General features: G+C 40.0%; 1 long non-coding RNA gene across 1 annotated transcript in view; it reads left to right on the top strand.

Moving 5' to 3' along the window:
• Positions 1–22,455, top strand: part of LOC118177081 — a 33,445-nt gene extending 10,990 nt beyond the window's left edge. The window contains exons 2-3 of the long non-coding RNA XR_004755673.1: positions 5,630–5,780; positions 22,445–22,455. This is a non-coding gene — a long non-coding RNA (uncharacterized LOC118177081). The remainder of the gene's footprint in view (positions 1–5,629; positions 5,781–22,444) is intronic.
• The last annotated feature ends 463 nt before the right edge of the window (positions 22,456–22,918 follow it).

Consider the following 22,918-nt stretch of genomic DNA (forward strand, 5'->3'; position numbering starts at 1 on the left):
CACCACCCCTTCCGTGCTGCCTGTCCCTTCTGAAGAGCCTATAGCCAGACATTGCAGCACTCCAGTCATGAGAGTGGTCCCACCACGTTTCCATGATGGCAACCAAGTCATAACCTGCATGTTGCACAATGGCTTCCAGCTCCTTCTCCTTGTTGCCCATGCTGCGTGCATTAGTGTAAATGCACTTCAGCTGGGCCTTCTCCCCCAGCCTTGCCACTGTTCCCCCTGGCACACCTCTAACAAGCTTTGTTTCATCCTCGTCCCCCTTCTTACCTAGTTTAAAGCCCTCTCAATGAGCCCTGCCAGCTCCTGGGCTAGCATCCCTCTTCCCCTTGGAGACAGTTGGGACCCATCTGGGGCCATCAGGCCGTGTGCTGAGTAAAGCGCCCCGTGGTCAAAGAACCCAAAATTTCTGTGTTGGCACCAGCCTCTGAGCCATGTGTTTATCAGGTGGGCTTTTCATGTCCTCTCTGAACCCCTCCCTGCCACTGTAGGAATGGACGAAAACACCACCTGTATTCCTGCTCCGTCCACTAACCGTCCCACCCCTCTGAAGTCCTGTTTGATAGCCTTCAGGCTTCTCTCATCAATGGTATCACTGCCAGCCTGGACTATCAGTAGTGGGTAGTAATCAGAGGGGCGAACCAAGTTTGGGAAGCTTTCTGACAACGTCCCTTACCCTGGCCCCAGGGAGGCAGCAGACTTCCCTACGGGTAGGGTCAGGTCGATAAATAGGGCCCTCTGTTCCCCTTAGAAGGGAGTCACCCACGACGATCACCCTTCTCTCCTTCTTGGTGGGAGCAGTCTTGAGGCGTGGAGCAGACTTCCTCACCCTAGGCTTCCTGGTTAACTTTTCTGTCACACCCTCATCCACCGCTTTCTCGAGCTCCAGGGCCTCAAACCTGTTGCATAAGGGCACCTGGGAAGGTGGGGCTGGTAGGGGGGGTGTTTCCTGCAATGTCAAGGAGGGACCTGTCTTCATTCCTCCTCTACTCGTGGGTTCCCTCCCTCAGCCCGATAGCCAGAGGGGCAGGGGGTCCACCCCCATTTGGGGAGTCTCACTCCGGTGCCTGTCCTTCAGGCCTTGCAGGGAGTTGTTCCACCAGTCTATCTCCCTCTCGCACTCCCTGATGGCCCTCAACCTCTCCACCTCCTCCTTGAGTTCTGCATCCAGGCAGACCAGGTTATCCACCTGCTTGCACCTCAAGCACACGGTATTTCTGCCTCCCTCAGATGGCAGCAGCAGGCTCTGGCACTCCCTGCATCCAGAGACCTGAACTGCTGCATTTTTGAGTGGGCAGTCCGTCTGGGTGGCTACAGACTTTCTAGAGAGAGCTCTCTGCCTAGCTGGGATCATCGTGGCCTAGCTAGTGGTAGAAAGCCGTCAGATAAGTAACTTTCATAACTTATTGTAACTTTCATAACTTATCATAACTTTCAGGTATGATAATTAGCAACCTAATTTGTCTGAATGAGGTGAAAATCCTCTGCAGAAAACTGAAATATTGTAAGCTGAAGCCAGAAATGTGCTACAGAACTGTTAATAAAACAACTAATATTCCTCAATATAATTTTCAAACTATAAAGAAATTTCCAACCATGAAAAAAAAATAAATAAATCTTGTGCTTATCCTGACATTACTAAACTAAATTGTAGTTCACTGAGCATGTAGGTCATTTCTATTGATATTGCAATAGCTTGTTCATTGCTTGATCCTGTTTCAGCTTCTGTGCTACAATAGCCTTCAGCCTTTCCTGTCATATAGTCACTTATATTGTCTGGAGCATTTTCTTTAACTTGTCTGATCTCTGTGTATGAGGGCACTTCGATGATTTATTTTAGTGGCTTTGACATCATATCAATTTTTTAAATTAATTTTCATGAGAGTTAAGTGAGCTTAAGGAATGTGTGTCAGTAAACTCTTAAATTAAAAGGATCAAGGATCTTTGATAGTCTTAAATTCTCTGGATTGTAGATTATAGTTCTATAACTTTGGTTGTTTCAGAATGACTGGTTTCCTTCAAAGAAGATAATACAAAGCAAAAGACACACAAGACTTCAACATCAATTTATTCTAATCACTGAAGTTTTGAAGTATGTACTATGATAAAGGGAAAAAACAGTCATCCCTGATATTTAGCAGGAGTACTATAAAATTAGCCATTGCATGTTTCTAGATCTGCCTTCTTTGCAATGCATTCAGCTTTGGGGATGCCTGAAAGTCTCTTACCTTTCACAGAGAATAATTCTTACATGGTTATACATGGAAATGAAATTAATTAACTGAAGTAGAAAAACTGGGAGGAAATTGTGTCAAAACAGCTTTGCTTAAAACGTGTAAGTAGGGAAGTTTTGACATACACCATTTTATCTGAAGGATTGGTTATCCATACAATTTAAGACATAGAAATAGTAACTTTGAGATAGTTCACTCAAATACAGTATAGAGTTTGATGTAATAAATAAACTATATTCTGAATAGTTTGAATAGATCTTCTAAAGAAATTGTATCCAAATAATTAATTGAACTCTACCTATTTTAACTTTGATTCACATGAATAATTGCAAATAGTTGGAATGCAAAAGACTTTTATTGCATATCCATAAATATATGTATATGTAAAGCTGAGTTGACTGTAAACTATGTGGATTATGTGCCAGATGCAACCTAGGAACAGCCGCAGAAAGCTCAGAAAAAGTTAATTTACCAACTTCACGTGTTTTCAAGTCAATAACCTTATCACGGTGAGGGTAGATTTCCACTGGAATCAGTAATAGCCAATTTAATACTAGCCTAGATTAGTTTACTATGTATTTACTATTGTAGCAGGTATTCTCTAGTTTTGTTTTTGTTTTTGTTTTTGTTTTTTGGGGGGGGAATTTTTTTAAAGTCCCTTGGGTGAATGTTCTAAAATTGCACAGGACTACTGAAGTCAATGAAAGCACTGTTTTATATTTTCTGCGATCCTGTTTTTATGGGTAGGCTCTAAAATAATATTTAAAAATGCATATTTTCTAAGGTTATCTTTCTTATCTGCCCACCCAGAGGCTCACTCCTCCTTCTCAGTGGGAGAAGGGGAGAAAATAGTTTGAGAGAGTTCATGGTTTGAGATACAGATTTGCTTACAATTATTGTCATGGGTAAAAAATACTTGACTAGGGGAAAACTAATTTTCTACCAACTAAAACAGATTCAGGTGGGGGGGAGGGGGGAACAGAACGATGACATACATTATTACAGTACCCTTCCTCCCTGGTCTCCCAAGCCCAACTTCATTCTTTATTCCAGACTCCTCCCTGCTCCCTCCCTGAGAGGTGCAGGGGACACTGGGAGTTTGTGTCAGTACATTGAACTTCCTCAGTGCTTTGTCTTCCCTCTCATGCTTGTCCCTAGCTCTCGCATGGGCTCTCCACAGGCCACAGTTCCTTCAGTAATATCCACCTGCTCTGGTGTGGGGTCCTCTGTGGCTTGCAGGTGGATATCTGCTCTGGTGCCTGGAGCACCTACCCTCCTATGACCTTGGTGTTTTATCTGTTGCTTCTCATTCTTTTTGTTCTGTCCTCCTCATAAAATCCGGAGTTTTCTTAAACAGGTTTCCTTTGAGGCACCCCCTGTGTGGCCACTGGGCTCAGCCATGCTCTGTGGTAGGGCCATTAGTGTCATCTGGATGCAACTGTGTCCAGCACGGGGCAGCCCTGGCCTTTCCTCACAGTGGAGCCCTTCAGACCCCCTGCTACCATCACCTGGCTACTTGTACCTTGTACATCTGCCTAGTTTAGATGTAGTCATGAATATTAATTAATTTATAAAGGTTCTTGGCTATCTGCCTTATATAAAATTTAAATTGCTTGAGCACTGCCAAGGAAGATGCAAAGCAATTATTGATTTTGATGGAAATAAAAGAACTGTCCTTGTGATTCAATTACCTAAGAATAGGTTACCACCATTCTGAGATGCAGTTTGCATTGTAAATATAATGCAATATTACTCACTGTTATCTAGAATCATATAGAATCATTGAATGGCTTGGGTTGGAAGGGACCTTACAGTTCATCTAGTTCCAACTGTCGTGGATTTACATGGCAAGGTTTTGGTACCGAGGAGCGACAGGGGTGCCCTCTGTGAGAAGAATCCAGAAGCTGTCCCATGCCAGATAAGACAGTTTCTGCCATAATGAGCGGACCTAGAAGGCCCAGCTGATCTATACATGGCTGAGAGGCTGGTGCCGTCACAGGAGTTTGTTTGTTTTTTTTTTGATCGTGAGGAGGTTTAGTCAGCACCTGGCCTGATGACTGCTGGTGGGTCCCACCCGTCTCAAAGAGGGAAACAGACTCTAGCCTGGGAGCTGGTAGGGACTGTTCCTTTGGGAGCAGTCCCAGGGTTGAGGGTGAGGGCAATGGTGCAACTCAAGTGCATCAACACCAATGCACACACGTGAAATAAACAGGAGGATCTGGAAGCCATAGTGCAGCAGGCAAACTATGACCTAGTCACCATCACTAAAACGTGGTGGTACCACTCCCATGACTGGAGTACTGCAATGGATCACTACAAGCTCTTCAGAATGGACAGGAAACTAAAGAGGGATAGTGGCGTGGCTCTCCATATTAGAGAGAGTTTCAATACTGTTGAGACTGGGGTTGGGAATGGTTATGTGGAGTCCCTGTGGATAAGTATCAGGGGGTTGGCCAACAAGGCAGACTTCCTGGTGGGGGTTTGTTATAGACCGCCAAACCAGAATGAAGAGATGGGTGAGGCATTCTACCAGCAGCTGGCGGAAGTCACTTAATTGCCAGTGCTTTTCCTCATGAGTGACTTCAACTTCCCAGACATATGCTGGAAATACAATACAGCCCTGAGGAAGCAGTCTAGAAGGTTCCTGGAGTGTGTGGAAGACTGCTTCCTGACTCAGGTGGTTAGTGAGCCTGCCAGAGGGGTGCCCTGCTAGACCTGCTGTTCACAAACAGAGAAGGACTGGTGGGAGATGTGGTGGTAGGGAGTTGTCTTGGGCAGAGTGACTATGACATGGTAGAGTTCTCTATTCTTGGTGAAGTCAGGAGAGGTCAGTAAAACTGCTACCATGGGCTTCCAGAGGGCTGCCTTTGAATTGTTCAGGACACTGGTAGGGAGGGTCCCTTGGGAGTCAGTTCTGAAGGGCAGAGGGGTCCAGGAAGGCTGGACACTCCTCAGGGAGGAAGTCTTAAAGGTGCAGGAGCAGGCTGTCCCCATGTGCCTCCCATAATACGAGCAATTAGGGAAGAAGACTGGTGTGGCTGAACAGGGAACTTTTGCTGATTGTCCGGGAGAAAAAGAGTTGATGTCCAGTGGAGGAAGGGACAGGCAAAGCGGGGAGAGTACAATCATCACTGTACTGTCATCAGCTTTCTATCATCAGCAGCAGTCATGGTGTCCAGAGAAGGGCTATGAAGCCGGTGAAGGGCTGGGAACACTAGTCTTTTGAGGAGTGGCTGAGGGAAGTGGTGTTTTTGAGTCTGGAGAAGAGGCTCAGGGGAGACCTTACTGCTCTCTACGACTACCTGAAAGGAAGTTGTGGGAAGCTGGGGGTTGGCTTCTTCTTGCATATAGCTAGTGAACAGACTAGAGGGAATGGCCTCAAGTTGTGCCAGCAAAGGTTAAGGTTGGAAATTAGGAGACATTTCTTCTCAGAAAGAGTAGTCAGGCATTGGAATGGATTGCCCAGGGAGGTAGTGGCATCACTGTCCCTGGGGGTGTTCAAGGAAAGGTAGGATGTGGTGCCTAGGGACAATGGGTTACTAGGTGATGTTGGTGGTAGCTTTTCACCTACCTTCTTGGCTGTGCTGCTCTCAATGTGTTCTCCCAGTCTGTATTCATATCTGCATTTAACCTTGTTTAACCTCATTAGGGCCACACTCCTTTTGGCGTGCATTAAAAGGAGCGTGGCCAGCAGGTCAAGAGAGGTGATCCTCCCCCTCTACTCTGCCCTGGTCAGGCCTCACCTGGAGTACTGTATCCAGTTCTGGGCTCCCCAGTACAAAAAAGACAGGGATCTCCTGGGAAGAGTGCAGTGGAGGGCTTTGAAAAGTGGACTACTGAGTGGATAATGAATTGGCTTGAAGGCCGCACCCAGAATGTTGTCAGTGGCCCTATGTCCATGTGGAGGCTGGAGATGAATGTTGCTCCTATGGGGTCTGCCTTGGGATTAGTACTGTTTAATAACTTTATCAATGACAAAGACAGTGGGATTGAGTGCACCCTCAGCAAATTTGCAAGTGACATCAAGCTGTGTGGTGCTCTTGATATGACAGAAGGAAGAGATGATGTCCAAAGGGACCTGAAAAATCTAGGTAAGTGCTCCCATGTGAATCTAATCACAGAATCACAGAATCACAGAACTGTAGGGGTTGGAAGGGACCTCAAAAGATCATCGGGTCCAACCCCCCTGCCAAAGCAGGTTCCTCAGAGCAGGCTGCCCAGGTAAGTGTCCAGATGGGCCTTGAATATCTCCAGAGAAGGAGACTCCACAACCTCTCTAGGAAGCCTGTTCCAGTGCTCCGTCACCCTCATTGTGAAGAAGTTGTTTTGCATGTTGGTGTGGATCTTCCTGTGTTCTATCTTGTGGCTGTTGCCCCTTGTCCTATCCCCACAAACCACTGAGAAGAGGTTAGCTACATCCTGCTGTCTCCCACCCCTCAGGTATTTGTACACATTGATAAGATCCCCTCTCAGTCTTCTCTTCTCCAGGCTGAACAGACTCACGTCTCTCAGCCTGTTGTCATAGGAAAGATGCTCCGATTCATTATCCACTCAGTAGTCCACTTTTCAAATCCATCTCTCTCCAACTTGTACATGTCATGTGGGACAGTGTCAAAGGCCTTGTAGAAGACCGTGTTACTTGCTTGTCTAAATATTTATATATATGTATGTATATATATATATTAAAATATATATACTATGTGTTATTTTAAGTAACCAAGTAACCAGACAATGTTAACCAAGAGTGATATAGTTAGGCACAGTAAACATTTCATCACTGGAAAAAAGTGAGAAGGAAATCTTGTTTCCAGTGGATGAACGCTTTCTAAGGTCATTTCCAATCCCCGTTTATAAGTGTGTTATTCCTTGTGATACATAATGAAAAATGTTGGAAGAACATTAGTGTAATGCAAAACCACAGTCATGTCCTTCAACCAAATGGGTACAGTATTTCACAATCCAGTACATCTGTGGATGGGAAGAACTGCTACTTGATACGAAATAAATAAGTTTTTCATATTTATTTGAAAATTTGTTAGCTGAAGCTTTTATATGTTCATTAAAATTAATGTTTTATGCAACGTTGCCATGTGGGGATTCAGTTAACATTTTAAAGCATTTTTGTTGCTTGGATACCCGTCTATTTCTGACATTTACTTTACTTTAGCAAAGAGATTGACACATAGGTTTGGTGTTATGTCAGTTTAGATCACATTGTTGTCTTGCATTCTTTTATGTGTGTGCATGTAAGAGTGGTCCCATCTTTGTAACTTTCTTCTTGCATCAGGCAGAATTCAGACTTTTTTTTTTTTTTTTTCCTCCTTTTGATGAATCAGCATTTTCTGAACAGGAAAGCATTTTCTGAACAGGAAAGCATTTATTCAGTAAAATATCTAAACAGTTCTGCTCATATTCAGTGTGTATGCTAAAAGCAGTGTTTCTAGGGGTTATTGGTGATCTTGTTATGCTGTACAAACCATGCAGCACAGTCTACAATATAATTCCCAACCTTGTAGTTCCTTTGAAAATTCAACAAACTCTGAGCAGGTCAAGTTGCCATAAATTCCTATATTCTGTCTCAGATAGTGAATGCAGCAAAGATGAGGAAGTGCGACACCATCCTTCTAATTAGCCTGGAGACATCTGAAGAGTGTTACATGAAAAGTAATAAATAATTAAGTCTGCAATACTGTTTCTATTTTTCTGTTCTGTACTTCATGGAAAAATCTTTGATAGTGTTTTTCCTATAATTTACTCTGATTTATGCACTGCAGTATTATCTCTTGGGCCAATATCTTTTATTTCAAACTCCATTCCCCAGGCCTGATATAAAAAAACCCTTATTGAAAATCATCTGGGTTTCCAGCTTCCCCCCCACCCTTTATATGTTTTTTGTAATATATATAGATATACACATACATGTAATATTCAGTAAAAATATATTAAATTGTTATTCTAAACTGTCAGGGACCTTATTAACTGTGACTTCAGGAGCTAGAAAGCGAGGAAAGAAGCCAGCAATTGAAAGCCAGTGTATTTGTTTGTATCACTGCTTAGCTACTGGTTCCGGCTTCCTCTTCTGTTTCCTTGGAAACAGATACTGGACAAGAAAAACAAGGTAAGGGCTTTAAAATATTGACTTTAAAAAAACCTGCTGCTTACTTTAAAAACTGATGTTAGATCTGTCCTCAGGAGCATGAATTAAAATACTTTGCAAACTAATGCCATATGGTAGCTTACTCCTATTGTTGTTGCAGCATGGATACCAGAGAGATATTTGGTGGTTAATCTTAAACAAATTATTCATTTGCATAATTTGCTTCTATCTTTCAAAAATACAACTGTATGATTAGAGAGAAAGAAAAGTGGATGGAAAAACTGTCAAAGCCACAACAGAGAGCAAGACCTCTCTGTCACATTCAGCTCCTCTATGAGAGATACTGTTGCCACCATGGAAGGATTGCCTACAGGCACTTGGAAGTGCTAATTTCTGACATATTAAATTGAATAACATTTCACTTGTATCTTTACCAGAAACAATATATATATATATATATATATATATATATATATATATATATATATACACATTCTAATTCAGGAAATGAGATTCTTAAATATGTTCTGTATATGTATATATATATTATATATATATTATATATATATTATATATATATTATATATACTTGGGACTTGGGACTGATGAGACTGTCAAATAATCCATTCTTTAATTGTTCAGTTATTGAAATCTGTATGCCTTTTTGAAATATATTTTAATTATAAGATGAGGGATACCCATTTTATTGACCTCTCAGTTAAGTATGGTTTTGTGAGAAGGATGTGAAATACAATCACCTGGTGCTGTGTAATAAAGCGAGTTGAAATCTCGAGGGCAATGCTTGGCAGTACAGCCTTTTTTCAATGAAACTGTCATAGTGGCAAGTGCAAACTCTGATAAGTCCTGTTGTTTATACACAGTATAAATTGCCACTATGTAAGTGTTGTGATGACTGTACAACTCAAAACAAAATCAATCTTGTATTCAACGTTTTTATGCTTCCAGACAGACAGTTTCTTAATTGCAAGCTTTCACTTGGTAATGTCTATTTTTCTTTTCTATTCTGTTGGTTTCTGGCAAAATATGGTGTTTGGTTATATAGATAATACTGGGGAACTTGTGAAGGAAATGACAAAAGGTTCAGTTAGAAGATGTAGATGCAGAACTATGAACTACAGACATTGTATACAGGATATTTATGTTCCAGCAAGAATTTCTCATGTTGTCAATAAGCAGAAAAAAGTCCCTGAAAATAAGATATTTTTCATTCTCTTGTTCCATGTGTACTACAAACTGTTGTCACAGACAAGCTTTGGATTCCTTTTGCTCTGACTTCAATGCCTACACTTAAGTTGTTGCTAGATTACTTCTACCATCATGAATCCTTTTGTTTGTTTGCTTGTTTGTGTTTTTATTATTACTACTTTAGTTTGTTTCGGTTCTGGTTTTCCCTTTCTTTACAATAACATCATGGTGCTAAAAATCACTATGTTCTTAGTAAGTCATTTCAATGTTTCTCAGGAAATGAAGCAGGATGTTAGTGCTTTAGAAGGAGTGCTGGTCAAAAGAAACAACACAATAGAAGTTGGCATATTAAAAGAACTAAAGGTTCAGGAAGTATATCAGATCATGCATCAGACCTATGTTCATGATCTGCAAGTCAGAAGCTTTATCTGGCTTTCCTTGGAGCCCTTGCTATCTCACTGACTGTGATAACCAACCCTTTTGTGCTCAAGCAAGTTGAAGAATCTCAGGTAAATGGGATGGAACATCATTCTTTAAATAAAGTGTACAAGGAATTAAGAAAGTATGCTACATTCCTCATATTTTTTTTTTTTTTGTGTGTGTGTGTGTGTTTTGTTTTTACATGCAATACAATAAGGTACGATCCTGGAAGATCACCATGCTTCCTTACTTTTTTCTATATAATTTCTCTCTTCCTCTAGATATTTGAGTGTCTGCTTTAAAACAAAATGGATATGTCTGAGATTTCTAGTCCAAAACTGGTCATTCAAAGATAAATATTAGCCTAATCTCTAATCCTCTGTTGCCTTCAGTATCAGTATTTCACAAATCCCACTTCAAAGTCATAACTCAGTATAAAGAAAAAAACTTATGGAACCAACATGGAAAGAAATGTCAGAAAATTTACTTCCAATACAGAATTATTAGTAAATATACCAAAAACTCCTCTTTGGGGAAAAAATAATAAAAAGAAAAAGTACCTAAAACTGTTAACTCTTCCATCAAAGATTAGAAAAATAAGATGCCCCCTGTATTCTCACTGTCTTCTTTCTTTCAGAAATATTGCTCCATTCTTAAGAAAAGTTTCTCTGTACTCCATATACAGAAGGAACATTAAAAATGAAATGTCAGTAGTAAAGTACTGGAAGTTAACTTTATTTTTATATAGATTCATTTGTGTTCTTGAATCCATGTGCTCATTTTCAGTGTTCAGCTTCTCTGTTCCTCTTCTGAAAGTACACTTTCTATATTCTTTAGGCCAAAAATTTAAATGACCTGGAATCACCTTTTCTGTTCTTCTTGGTAACTCTTAATGATTAAATATAACCTTTCATGGTATTTTGATCCCCAGGTCCAGCTAAACATATTTTCATTACTGCTAAAATAGAACTTCCTTCAGGAAAGTAGGATTTGGGTTTGATTTTTTATTATTATTATTATTATTATTAATACAAAATGAGGTCACTAAGCTAGAAACTATATTCCTTTAATTACAAAAATGCATGTTTTACATTTCATACCAGAGTGTAATAGCACCTAAGACCATAAAGGCTTCAAATGGGAAACAGCAACATGCAGAACTAATGGAGAGAGCTACAACCACCAAATTGAAAGGCAATAACATAATTATCTTCAAATGAGTGAATTTATAGCATGAAGCCAAAATCTTCCATTACGATTATTCTCATGGATGTAAAAGCATTAATCAAGTGTTTTTTATAGGTTCAGACACAACCACTGTGTTAATGTTCTGCATAAGACCTAAAACCTGTAGCGATATCACACAAACTGCAGATCTGGGCATGTTTATCTGAACTAGTATTAACTTCAAAAGTAAAGGATGATTGATTAAATAGCAGCGAGGCGTAATAGTTTAAAGCACACTTGTCATATTCAGTGCAAATTTTGGAAACAACAAATAGATACTTGTCAAAACTTGTCATTTGTATGCTGTTGCATGATGATAAAATGCACAGTGTTTTAGGTGTCTCTTGTCAACAGGATGTAATTAACTGTGGCTACATTTAGGTAGTGTTTCTGCACACAAGATCAGCAGCTCCGAATCTCTCTGCAGGGAGTATGTTTGTTTAGAAAGGTTCTTAGCTTTTCTGAAACTCTGTCATCTGGTTCTCTCCAGGGGTTTCAAAGCAATCATCCCCCTACTCCAAGGAACTAGTACTAAAAACAAAACATAACATACCAAAAATTAACAGCTGCACAGACTCACTGAAATATATTTGGATTTTCATTTTGTAAAAACATCCTCTTTTAAAAAGAGTTTAATCCTAAGCTTTGTTTATGAACTACCATTATCTAATTTATGCTGCAACAGAATGAATAATGTTGCAGCATAAATTAGATAAATGGTGCTTTGATGAAATCTAGTCAATCTGGAGGAAATATAAACTTTATTTGATCAGTATATACTGATAATATGAATAATAAAATATTCATGTGTATCCTTACAGTATATCTAAAGATCATAAAGGAATCCATCAAATAAAAATGAAACCTATATGTGAAGCTTAGAATGTTCTTATGATAAAATAAATCTTTATGAGTATAATGCTGCTTCAGACACTGCATCTCCATCTGTCTTAATGTATGTTGTTATCCTGGAACTCAAGGTGCAGCATTTTAGGAAGTACTCAGTATTATATATAATATATAGTAATATATATAATACATAGGTCCTTCTACTATCAACAACTCCAAAGTGTGTCTCAAAGTGAAACGAGCATGCACTGTAGCTGCTCTAAGGCTTAGTTGTGAAGTACTCTCTTTCCTTGCAGGTTTTCCCTCACTGAATGAGAACTTCCCTTTGGAAGTGTGAAGGAGTTCAGTGTTTAGAAAGGCTAACTTTATATATGGTTTGGTTTCCTAGGTTTTCTTGATAGTTCTGAAACAAGACAGGTTTTTGTAGAGAGTCATTTAGAACATACATTTAATGTAGGGTAGTCCAAATTGTCCTCTCCAAAGCCTATATCTCTCTAAAGCAAAACTACATCCAGCTACATCAAATAAAAACCTAACTTCCCTCATTTTGCTATATCAACTTGAAGAAAAAAAAAATAAAAAATTGCTTATCTAAAAATAATGTTTTTTTTTCCCTTAAGTCTTATGTTATTGAAAAAAATGTGAAATCCCATTAGATCCTATATTATCCATTGACTTGCTTGTAAAAAGCATATCAACATACTTAATGAAGTTATTTACATCACTGCTTTCCCAGGATCACAGAAACACAGAATGGTTGAGGCTTGAAAGGACCTTGAGCTCAACTGGTCCAAACTCCTGCTCAAGCAAGGACACCTGTGACTGGTTGCCTAGGACCATGTCCAGATAATGTTTGAAGATCTCCAAGGAGAGAGACTCTCTAACCTCTATGGGCAACCTGTGCTGGTGCTCAGTCACCCTCACAGTAAAGAAGTGTTTCCTGATGTTCTGACACAACCTCCCATGTTTCAGTTTGTGCCCATTGCCACTTGTGTTGTCACCTTCTTTTTGCTTGAGAAGAAGTGTTTTCTTCTCTATGCTAAACAGTCCAAGCCATCTCTGTCAGCCTTTTGTTATATAACATATTGTTATATGACAAAATATTTCCAAATATTTGTATTTTCTGTTATTACTGTGTATCATTATTGTTCAAAATACATTTTTCAATATTTAAAAAATAATTACCTTAGCTAATTTCCTAAGAATTTTTTAAGTGCAACAAACTTCCTCCTCAAGCAGCATTCTCAGCAACTCTCTTCAAAACAACAGCCTTTCATTTAACCATAGGAGACAAAGGCATATATGATAGAGTTTAGGAGAACTATTACAGATTCTTGTAGGATTACAATAGCTTCCTAGCAGAAATGTTATTTTTTAATAGAGAATGTATTCAACTGCAATTTGCAAGTACTATCACACCAACCTGCTCTGAAGAGTATATCATTTGCACCAAAAGATACAGAGCATAGTTACAGGTGTCTCCAGTTTTAGATTTTCATTGTACGGTATATGAATGCTAAAGCGATAACAATGGATTTGATTAGTTTCCAGCATTTGCTACTGTTAGTTACTTTTTTGAAGAAGAAGTTACATGTTTGCAGCTGTATTATGACTTTTTTTTTTTTTTAAAAAAAAAAAAAAAAAAGCAAGTTCACATGAAGAAACAGGGAAAATCAAGACTTGATTTTCAGAAATTCAGAAATCAATATTTCTGCAATTTGATGAAATTTTTTTTTTGTCTTTTTATGTATTTCTTTGCTTTCCTTGTTCAGCATGATAATGATAAATGAATGACAGACAAAAATGTCATCTTTCCATCATCATCTCATGTAGCAGTTTTAATAACTCAAAGTTTCCTAACCCTTCCAGCACACCATACTAACTTGTCTATATTGACTCTGAAACAGATAGAAGAAAGAAAAGAGAATTGAAGGACATTAATATTTAGAATAGAAGGTCAGACTAGATGGCCTTAATAAGTCAGTGTTTCTTACAATTTGTTTTTGCAAAGACTTAAATTTATTCAAAAAAAGTATTATTTTGATCATCTTATTTAAAACACCAAGCTCCTGTATGTGATCTTGTATTGCTGGTTTTATACTTTGAAAGACTGCTTTTGTCGATTGACTTCATTTTTCTGGGTAACTCTATTATTATGAAAATATTAATGCTGTTTGTTTTTGTTGTAGCAGAGCAACAGAATGACTTATCAAAGCAATGCATTATTACAACAGAAATGTACAGACAAACCAATGTTATTTTTAAAAATGTATACTATTAAATGTAGTTCTAGTGCATTCTATTATTGCATATAGAATTTATTTGTGTGTTCTTTACACACACACACACACATATATAGTCTATATCATAGATCAGTTTGCATATTGACAGAACCCATGCCTCTTTTTCTGAAGATCTTAGTCTGGAACATTTATTAAAAATAGGTGTAGCTGCAGTGTTAATGAGGTTGTACTGGGTCTGGCTGGGATGTTAACTTTCCCTGCAGCAGCCCATACAGTGCTGCACTCTGCACTTGTCGCTAGAACAGCAGTGGTATCACACTGGTGTTGTGTCTGCTGCTGAGAAGTGCTGGCACAGCATCAGGACTCTCTCTAACCCTCCTAGGGGGTGGGCAAAAAGTGAGAAAGAAACATCATCAGGACAGCTGACCTAAACCAACCAAAGGGATATTCCATACCATATGATGTCACACTCAGCAATAAAAGGTGGAAAAAGGAAGAAGAGGGGAGGGGTGGGCGCTCGTTGTGTGAACGTCTGTCCTCCTGAACACCGGCTATGTGTGTTGAGGCCCTGCTTCAAGGATGTGGTCAAGCATTGCTCATCTGTGGGAAGTAGAGAGTAATTTCTTTCCTCTGCATTTCCACATAGCCTTTACTTGTTTTGTTTAGTTACTCCCTTTCCCCCTCCCTCTTCCCCTTTCCCTTTTTTCCCTTTAGTTGAATTGTTTAATTAATAATAATATTTCCTTAATAACATATACATATACATATATATTCTCTTTAATTAAATCATCCTTATCTCAACCCGTGAATTGCTCTTTCCTTTACTTCTTCCCCTCCTCATCTGAGGAGGGGGAGTGAGAGAGCGGTCGTGGTGTTCAACTGCCTAGCACGGTAAAACCACCACAGAGGTACGGATGAAAAAAGATGAAAATAAAAAGTTATGGCATTTGCCTTTTTTGTAAGCGAGAGAATACTCTTCACTGAGTGCTGCTGATAAAAAGCAGAAAGTCAAACCTACCTAGATTCCCGGCAACTCAGATGTCTCTCTTTTGATATATTCTCAGCAGTGTTCATACATGAACTCTTAAATAATAAAAATTAATATAATATAATTAATATAATATAATTAATATAGTATATAAAATAACACTTCATAATATTTTGTGAATTATGTTGCTTATGGTCCAAGAACCAATTTTCTGTCAAATAGTTTAAACTACCTCCAGAAATTAATTTTACAGAGCAACAATTTAAAAGCACTTAATAGACTCCCTCAACAGAAGAACAAAACAAAGGGAGACAATAGATTTTTTTTAAGCATATTTGCAGAGAAAATGTTAATAATTTTTTAACATTCATTCTTTATTTTTATGTTGAAATAAGTTTAAAGCTGTTGTGAGAACACACAAAAGAAAAGGTTTTGAAAAAATGTCCTGTTTTCAAGTTTAATGGACAGGAACAGATAATGTAAACTGTAGTATCTGCATACTAGACTGCAGCTCAGATGTGATCCATGCTTTTAAAATTTTCTATCAGTAATGCTTTGTGACATTTTTCAAAGAGAAGTAGTCCTGCCACAAGTATGTTCATTTCCTGTCAAGCACCTGCAGATCACAAATGAACATGAAAGACAGGAATCTACCCAGAGGAGTTTTTCACCTTGAAATAAACTTTCTTTAGTGTCATATTACAGAAAGATCACAATTTCCTGTGTTTGCTAGGAACTGAACCAAAGCCACTGATTGCAGAAACAAATCAGACATGCCCATGAACAAAGTTAAGTGGCATTATTTTGGTTGTGTGAGAATATTTTATTCCATTTTATTCACATATTGGGTCATTTCCCTAACTGGAAATGAAGGCACTAGATGTTTCAATGTGGCTCCTTCTCAATCTCGTCATAATAGACAGAAAAGTTATTGCCCTACCTATACCCTGAGGTTGTAGATTAATACTTTCTTGGATCTCGCAGAAGGGCTACTAACTCAACTGCTCTTGAATACATATCAGTCAGAATAAGCCAGAGTAGCTACTATTTAAATTATTAAAGCTAGCCCATTTATTTTTGTCTGAAATGGATTAAAGAACAATTGCATATACACCTCATATAACATTTGAGGACAGGGATTGTAAATTTTTAATTTAGGAAAGCTAGAACCAGAAGAGAATTTGGATACATACATGCTCAAGCTGTTGTAAAACTATAGAGGTAGTTTGTTCTGCATCTCCATAGTCATCTATTACTTTGTGGGATGGTGCAGAAAGGGAAAGGAGAGGAAGAGCTCTAAAAGTATAAACGAGAATTTGCATGGATATGTAAACCTGAATAAAAGATATATATTCATTTTATTTGTCAGTGTATGTTTCATTGTTTGGCAAATATTAATGTGCTTCATTTTTTCTAAACTAACCCCTTTGAAGTTTAATATGATGTTTATAAATATTTGCATGTTACATGCATATTAAGTTGTTAACTATCTGAACAAAAAAAAGCATACAGATACATAATACATAAAAACATGAGATCCTCCCAAGTGTCAACAAACATGCTGTAGATTAAGACAAAACCAATGAAACAAAAATAGACCAGTCCTCAACAGTGATTTTATAGTTCTGTGTTGTGATTAACCACAGCAGGCAGCTAAGTACCACACAGCCGTAGTGTTTACTGCCACTACAAATCTTGCCTCCTCCATGCTCCTCCATGGTGTTCTTCATATTATAGCTGTGAATGAGAATACAGGTCTAACTGTGCATCTGTGTATCATAAAGCAGAAATCACTACAAACTCGAACTTTTAGTAAACTGCTAAAAGTAGATTAAATGAAATAATCCATTTGGGTATGCAGGGTAATCTGCTGTTGTGGCTATTGCTGGACTAGCAACAGGATGCACATTTAAGTTTTTTTTTTTTTTTTTTTTTTTTTTTAATCATTTGTTTTAACTAAATAAATAGTAGTATTTTAAAAGTTATGGCCAAATTGGGCTTCTGTGGCAAGGTTGGGTGAGGGGGCTGGGGGTCTGGTGGGATGACCTCTGTGAGAAGAGTCCAGAAGCTGCCACATGTGAGATAAGAGCCAATTCCAGATGTCTCCAAAAGGGACCCACTGCTGGCCAGACCTGAGCCAATGAGCTGGGTGATGTTAGTTATACTGCTGCAACAATGCTATCACATTTAAGAAAGGGAAAAAATAAAAAAAAAAAAAAAAAAAAAAAAAAGAAGATGAATAGCAGCAGCTGGGGCAGAGAAGTGACAAAATGTAGAGAGAAGTGACAAAATGTAGAGAGAAGTGACAAAAACTAGAGAGAAACAACCCTGCAGACACTAAGATCAGTGAAGAAGGAAGAGCTGCTGTCTGTGGGAAGCTCACATAGAATCAGTTCAGGTAGGAAAGCATCCCATGGAAGGATGTTGGAACAGGAGAAAGGAGTGAGGAGGAATGAGTAGCAGACATGCAGTGTTATGGACTGATAACTATCCCCTTTCCCATTCCCCTGTGCTGCTTAGAGGGAGGAGGTAGAAGAGGATGGTTGGGCACTGAAGACGGTAGGTGTTTTCAGTCTGCTTTTAGTTCTCACTGCTCAAGTCTGTTATAAAAGTCAATAAATTACATTAATCTCCCTTACACTGAGTCTGTTTTTGCCCATGACACTAATTAGTTACTGATCTCCCTGTTTTAATTTGAACCCAGGAACTTCTTTCTTTTTATTTTCCTCATGCTTACTCCCCTTCCTTTTTGGAAGGAGTGAAAGAGTGGTGGGGTGGTGCTGAGCTGCCCGTCAGTTGTTAAACTACCACACTGTTTTTTTTTTTTTGTTTTTTTTTTTTTTTGGTTGTTGTTGTTGTTGTTGTTGTTTTGGCAAGTCTCAAATATACTTCCTTATATTCATGTAATAATTTTCTTGTTCTCTTGCCTTTTTGGAACCACATTCTGACTGACTGAAACACTTGTTAACACAGAGGTCTCATTTGATTAGTTCTTTTCCAGGTAGTACAGATGGAATCAAACCACCAGTTTGTCTTCTTTCAGTTCATCTTTCTGAATTTTAGGGGAAACTGGAATTATGGAATTATGGCTAAAGCAGCCACTATCTCATTGCCTCTCCTTATCGTTATTATAAGACACTTCCATAAATTTGGTCAATCACAGAAACACAGAACCACAGAATCACAGAACTGTAGGGGTTGGAAGGGACCTTGAAAGATCATCGGGTCCAACCCCCCTGCCAAAGCAGGTTCCTCAGAGCAGGCTGCCCAGGTAGGCATCCAGATGGGCCTTGAATATCTCCAGAGAAGGAGACTCCACAACCTCTCTAGGAAGCCTGTTCCAGTGCTCCGTCACCCTCATTGTGAAGAAGTTGTTTTGCATGTTGGTGTGGATCTTCCTGTGTTCTATCTTGTGGCTGTTGCCCCTTGTCCTACCCCCACAAACCACTGAGAAGAGGTTAGCTACATCCTGCTGTCTCCCACCCCTCAGGTATTTGTACACATTGATAAGATCCCCTCTCAGTCTTCTCTTCTCCAGGCTGAACAGACCCAGGTCTCTCAGCCTTTCTTCACAGGGAAGACGCTCCAGGCCTCGTATCATCTTTGTGGCCTTCCGCTGCACTCTTTCCAAGAGATCTCTGTCTATTTTGTACCACGGAGCCCAGAACTGGACACAGTACTCCAGGTGAGGCCTGACCAGGGCAGAGTAAAGGAGGAGGATTACCTCCCTTGACCTGCTTGCCACGCTCCTTTTAATGCACACCAGGATCCCATTAGCCCTCTTGGCCACCAGAGCACACTGCTGGCTCATGGTCAACCTGTCGTCCACCAGGACCCTCAGGTCCTTCTCCGCAGAGCTCCTCTCCAGCAGGTCATCCCCCAGCCTGTACTGATACTTCTGGTTGTTCCTTCCCAGGTGCAGGACTCTACACTTGCTCTTATTAAATCTCATTTTGTTTCTTCCTGCCCATCTCTCCAGCTGGTCCAGGTCTCACTGAATGGCAGCACAGCCTTCTGGTGTGTCAGCCACTCCTCCCAGCTTTGTGTCGTCGGCGTACTTGCTGAGGGCAGACACTATTCCCTCATCAAGGTCGTCGATGAAGATGTTGAACAAGACCAGACCCAGCACCGACCCCTGGGGAACACCGCTAGTCAAAGGTCTCCAGCCAGACTCTGCTCCACCGATCACCGCCCTCTGAGCTTGGCCAGTCAGCCAGTTCTCAACCCATCATGCCGTCCACTCATCTATCCCACACTTTCTCAACTTTGCTAGTAGGATGTCATGAGAGACAGTATTGAAAGCCTTGCTAAAGTCAAGGTAGATGACATCCACTGCTCTCCCCCCATCTACCCAGCTGGTGATGCCATCATAGAAGGTAATGAGGTTGGTTGAACACGACTTCCCCTTGGTGAATCCATGCTGACTACTCCTCATAACATTCTTCTCTTCCAATTGCTTGGAGATGGCATCCAGAACAAGTTTCTCCAACACCTTTCCAGGGACAGAGGTGAGACTGACTGGCCTGTAGTTTCCTGGATCCTCCTTCATGCCCTTCTTGAAGACCGGAGTGGCATTGGCTATCCTCCAGTCTTCAGGCACCTCACCCGTTCTCCAGGACCTTTCAAAGATGATAGAGAGCATTTCGGCGATCACATCTGCCAGCTCCCTTAGCACTGCGGGTGCATCCCATTGGGACCCATGGATTTGTGTGCGTTGAGCCCACTCAGATGCTCCCGAACCACTCTCATGTCCACCAGGGGGAGCCCTCCATTTCCCAGACCCTTTGTCCTCTTGCCACAGGCGAGGAATCCCGGGGGAGTGTCCTTGAAGCAAAGACTGAAGCAAAGAAAGCATTCAGTACCTCTCCTTCTCGGCGTCTTCTGTGACCAGTACCCCCCCCCCCCCGCCCCCCTCGTTCAGCAAGGGACCCGCATTATCCCTAGTCTTCCTTTTGTTTTTTACATCCTTGAAACAACCCTTCTTATCCTTCTTATTATCCTTTATCTCTTTGGCAAGCCTCATCTCTAGGTGGGTTTTAGCCTTCCTCATTGCATCCCTGCAGGCCCTGACAACGCCTATAATCCTCCCAGGAGGATAGGCCCTTTTTCCACGTTTCATAGACCTTCCTCTTCCTTTTGATCCTATCAATGAGCTCCTTGCTCGTCCACACAGGTTTCCTGCCCCCCTTCCCTGATTTCCTATTCTTCGGGATGCACTGATCCTGAGCATGGAAGAAGTGCTGCTTAAATGTAGCCCAGCTCTCACAAGCACCCTTGCCTTCTAGCAACCTAGCCCATGAGATACACCCAAGCAGGTCCCGGAAGAGGTTGAAGTTGGCTCTTTGAAAGTCCAGGGTAGCAATCCTGCTTTTAGCTTTACTTCCTCTGCCTAGTTCCATCTGGAACTCCACCATCTCATGGTCACTGCATCCCAGACTGCCCCCAACCTTCACATCCCTAACAAGGCCATCCTTGTTGGTAAGAACAAGGTCCAGGAGAACCCCCTGCCTCATCGGCTCCTCCACCACCTGTGTGAGAAAATTGTCCCCAATGCACTGTAGGAACCGTTTGGACTACATGTGCCTGGCTGAGTTGCTTACCCAGCAGATGTCTGGGTAATTGAAGTCCCCCATGAGGACCAGCACTCATGATCATGAGGCTACAAGAAGCTGCTCGTAGAAGGCCTCATCAACCTCCTCCTCCTGATCTGGTGACCTGTAGTAGACCCCCACCACCGTGTCTCCCATACCAGCCTACCCCTTAATTCTCACCTACAAGCTCTCCACTTGTCCTTCACTCTCCCCCAGGTGGAGCTGGGTACACTCTAATTGCTCCCTCACATAAAGGGCAACCCCACCCCCTCACTTCCCCAGCCTGTCTTTCCTAAAGAGGACAGGACATAGCCCTCCATGACAGTGTTCCAGTCATGTGAGCTGTCCCACCACATCTCAGTGATCGCAACGAGATCGTGGCCCCGCGACCAAACATAGATCTCTAGCTCAGATCTCTAGCTCATCCTGTTTATTTCCCATGCTCCGTGCATTGGTGTACAGGCAAAATTATTATTATTATTATTATTATTATTTCAATTGCAATAAAATATATGCCATAACAAAAATATCTTAAATGCACTTCCTTCTGCAGTGCACATAGATAACTTAAGGTACTAAATATGAATAATTAAATTTAAAATAAAATGTATATAAAGAATAAAAATATCTGCAGTTTCCAATTATTTACTCTCTGAAATATATTTCTAATACTCTTAATTTAAATTTTATTTTTATTTTTGTGGTCATAGCTTTCTTATTCTGCTTGCTTCTGTCATTATAAATGGGCTCACTATCAATCCACTGGACAATCCCCTTATCTTTATGTGTATCTTTGTGTGTGTCTTTGTAGGGGATACTTGCAACAGTAACTGTTTTAATAACATTCCAGTTTTGATTTTATTTTTTTTTTTCTGGTTGCACATTGACTTTTTTTTTCTATACATTTGCATTACTTTATACCAAAGAATATAAAATGATAAAAATAAATTAAAAAGTGGCTAATCACATTTATTGGTCTCCTTTAATAACTTAGAGAAGAACATAATTTTGTTTGTACATATATTGACTTATGAGGATATATATATATTTTCTTTTTTTTCATAAAAGAAGTGATAAAGTATGTCTGTTAATATTTGATATTATCTACAGCAATTTTAGAACAAAAGTCCAGAAAGTTTATCTTGGAGAACCCCTGTGAGTCACTGAAAATAAGTTGCAATCAAATACATTTAAATAAGTTATAAAAGGCTGACATCAGTATTGAAAGCTACTTTATATTATATTTCTGCATTATCCCTTTTCTAAAATGTCTGTCATTATATTTGATAGAATTATAGCCACAGGGAGTCTCAAAATGATTGTCATTGTGTCTTCTGTGGGAGCAGAGTTGTATCTTCAATGTTTTACAAATATAACCAGGGAAATTTCTTGTCCTTTTTTTTTTTTTTTTTTTTTTTTGTATTATCTATTTTCTATCATCTATTGCCTATAAAAGAATATATATATACTAAGGAATTAAGGAGTTTCAGGAAGACTTCCTTCTTGTCTCATAGATACACTCAGTAGTTTGTAATCCAATTCTCTTCTTTTCCCTGGTGTTTTGAAACACTATCCAGCCACTTGAGATGAAATTTGTCCTGCTGTGGGGGGTGGGGTGCAAGGTTGACAATGGCCAACAGCCAGACACCTGCACAACCCTCACACAGCTCAAAACCTCTTCCATGGGATGGGGAGATAAAAGGAAGTAGGTGAGAAGACTTGTGGATTGAGATGAACACAGTTTAGTATGTGAGGCAATAGTCATGCACACAAAGAAAGCAAATCAGGGAAGTTATTCACCAGTTCCCATTAGCAAACAAATGTTTATCCACTTCCTGGAAAGCAGGACCTCAGCACACCTAATGGCTACTTGGAAAGACAAATGCCATAGCTACAAAAACTTCCTGTTCCTCCTTTCCTTGAACTTTCATTGCTGAGTATGATTTCATATGCTATGGGTCAATTTTAGTCATCTGTCTTGGCTGTGTCCCCTCCCAGCTTCTAGTGAACTCCCAGTCACTAGGTGTGCTGGGGGTGCAGAGGAGGCAAGTGTGAAAAAG

Source organism: Oxyura jamaicensis, chromosome 1 (genome assembly GCF_011077185.1).
Source record: "Oxyura jamaicensis isolate SHBP4307 breed ruddy duck chromosome 1, BPBGC_Ojam_1.0, whole genome shotgun sequence".
NCBI classification, from domain to species: domain Eukaryota; kingdom Metazoa; phylum Chordata; class Aves; order Anseriformes; family Anatidae; genus Oxyura; species Oxyura jamaicensis.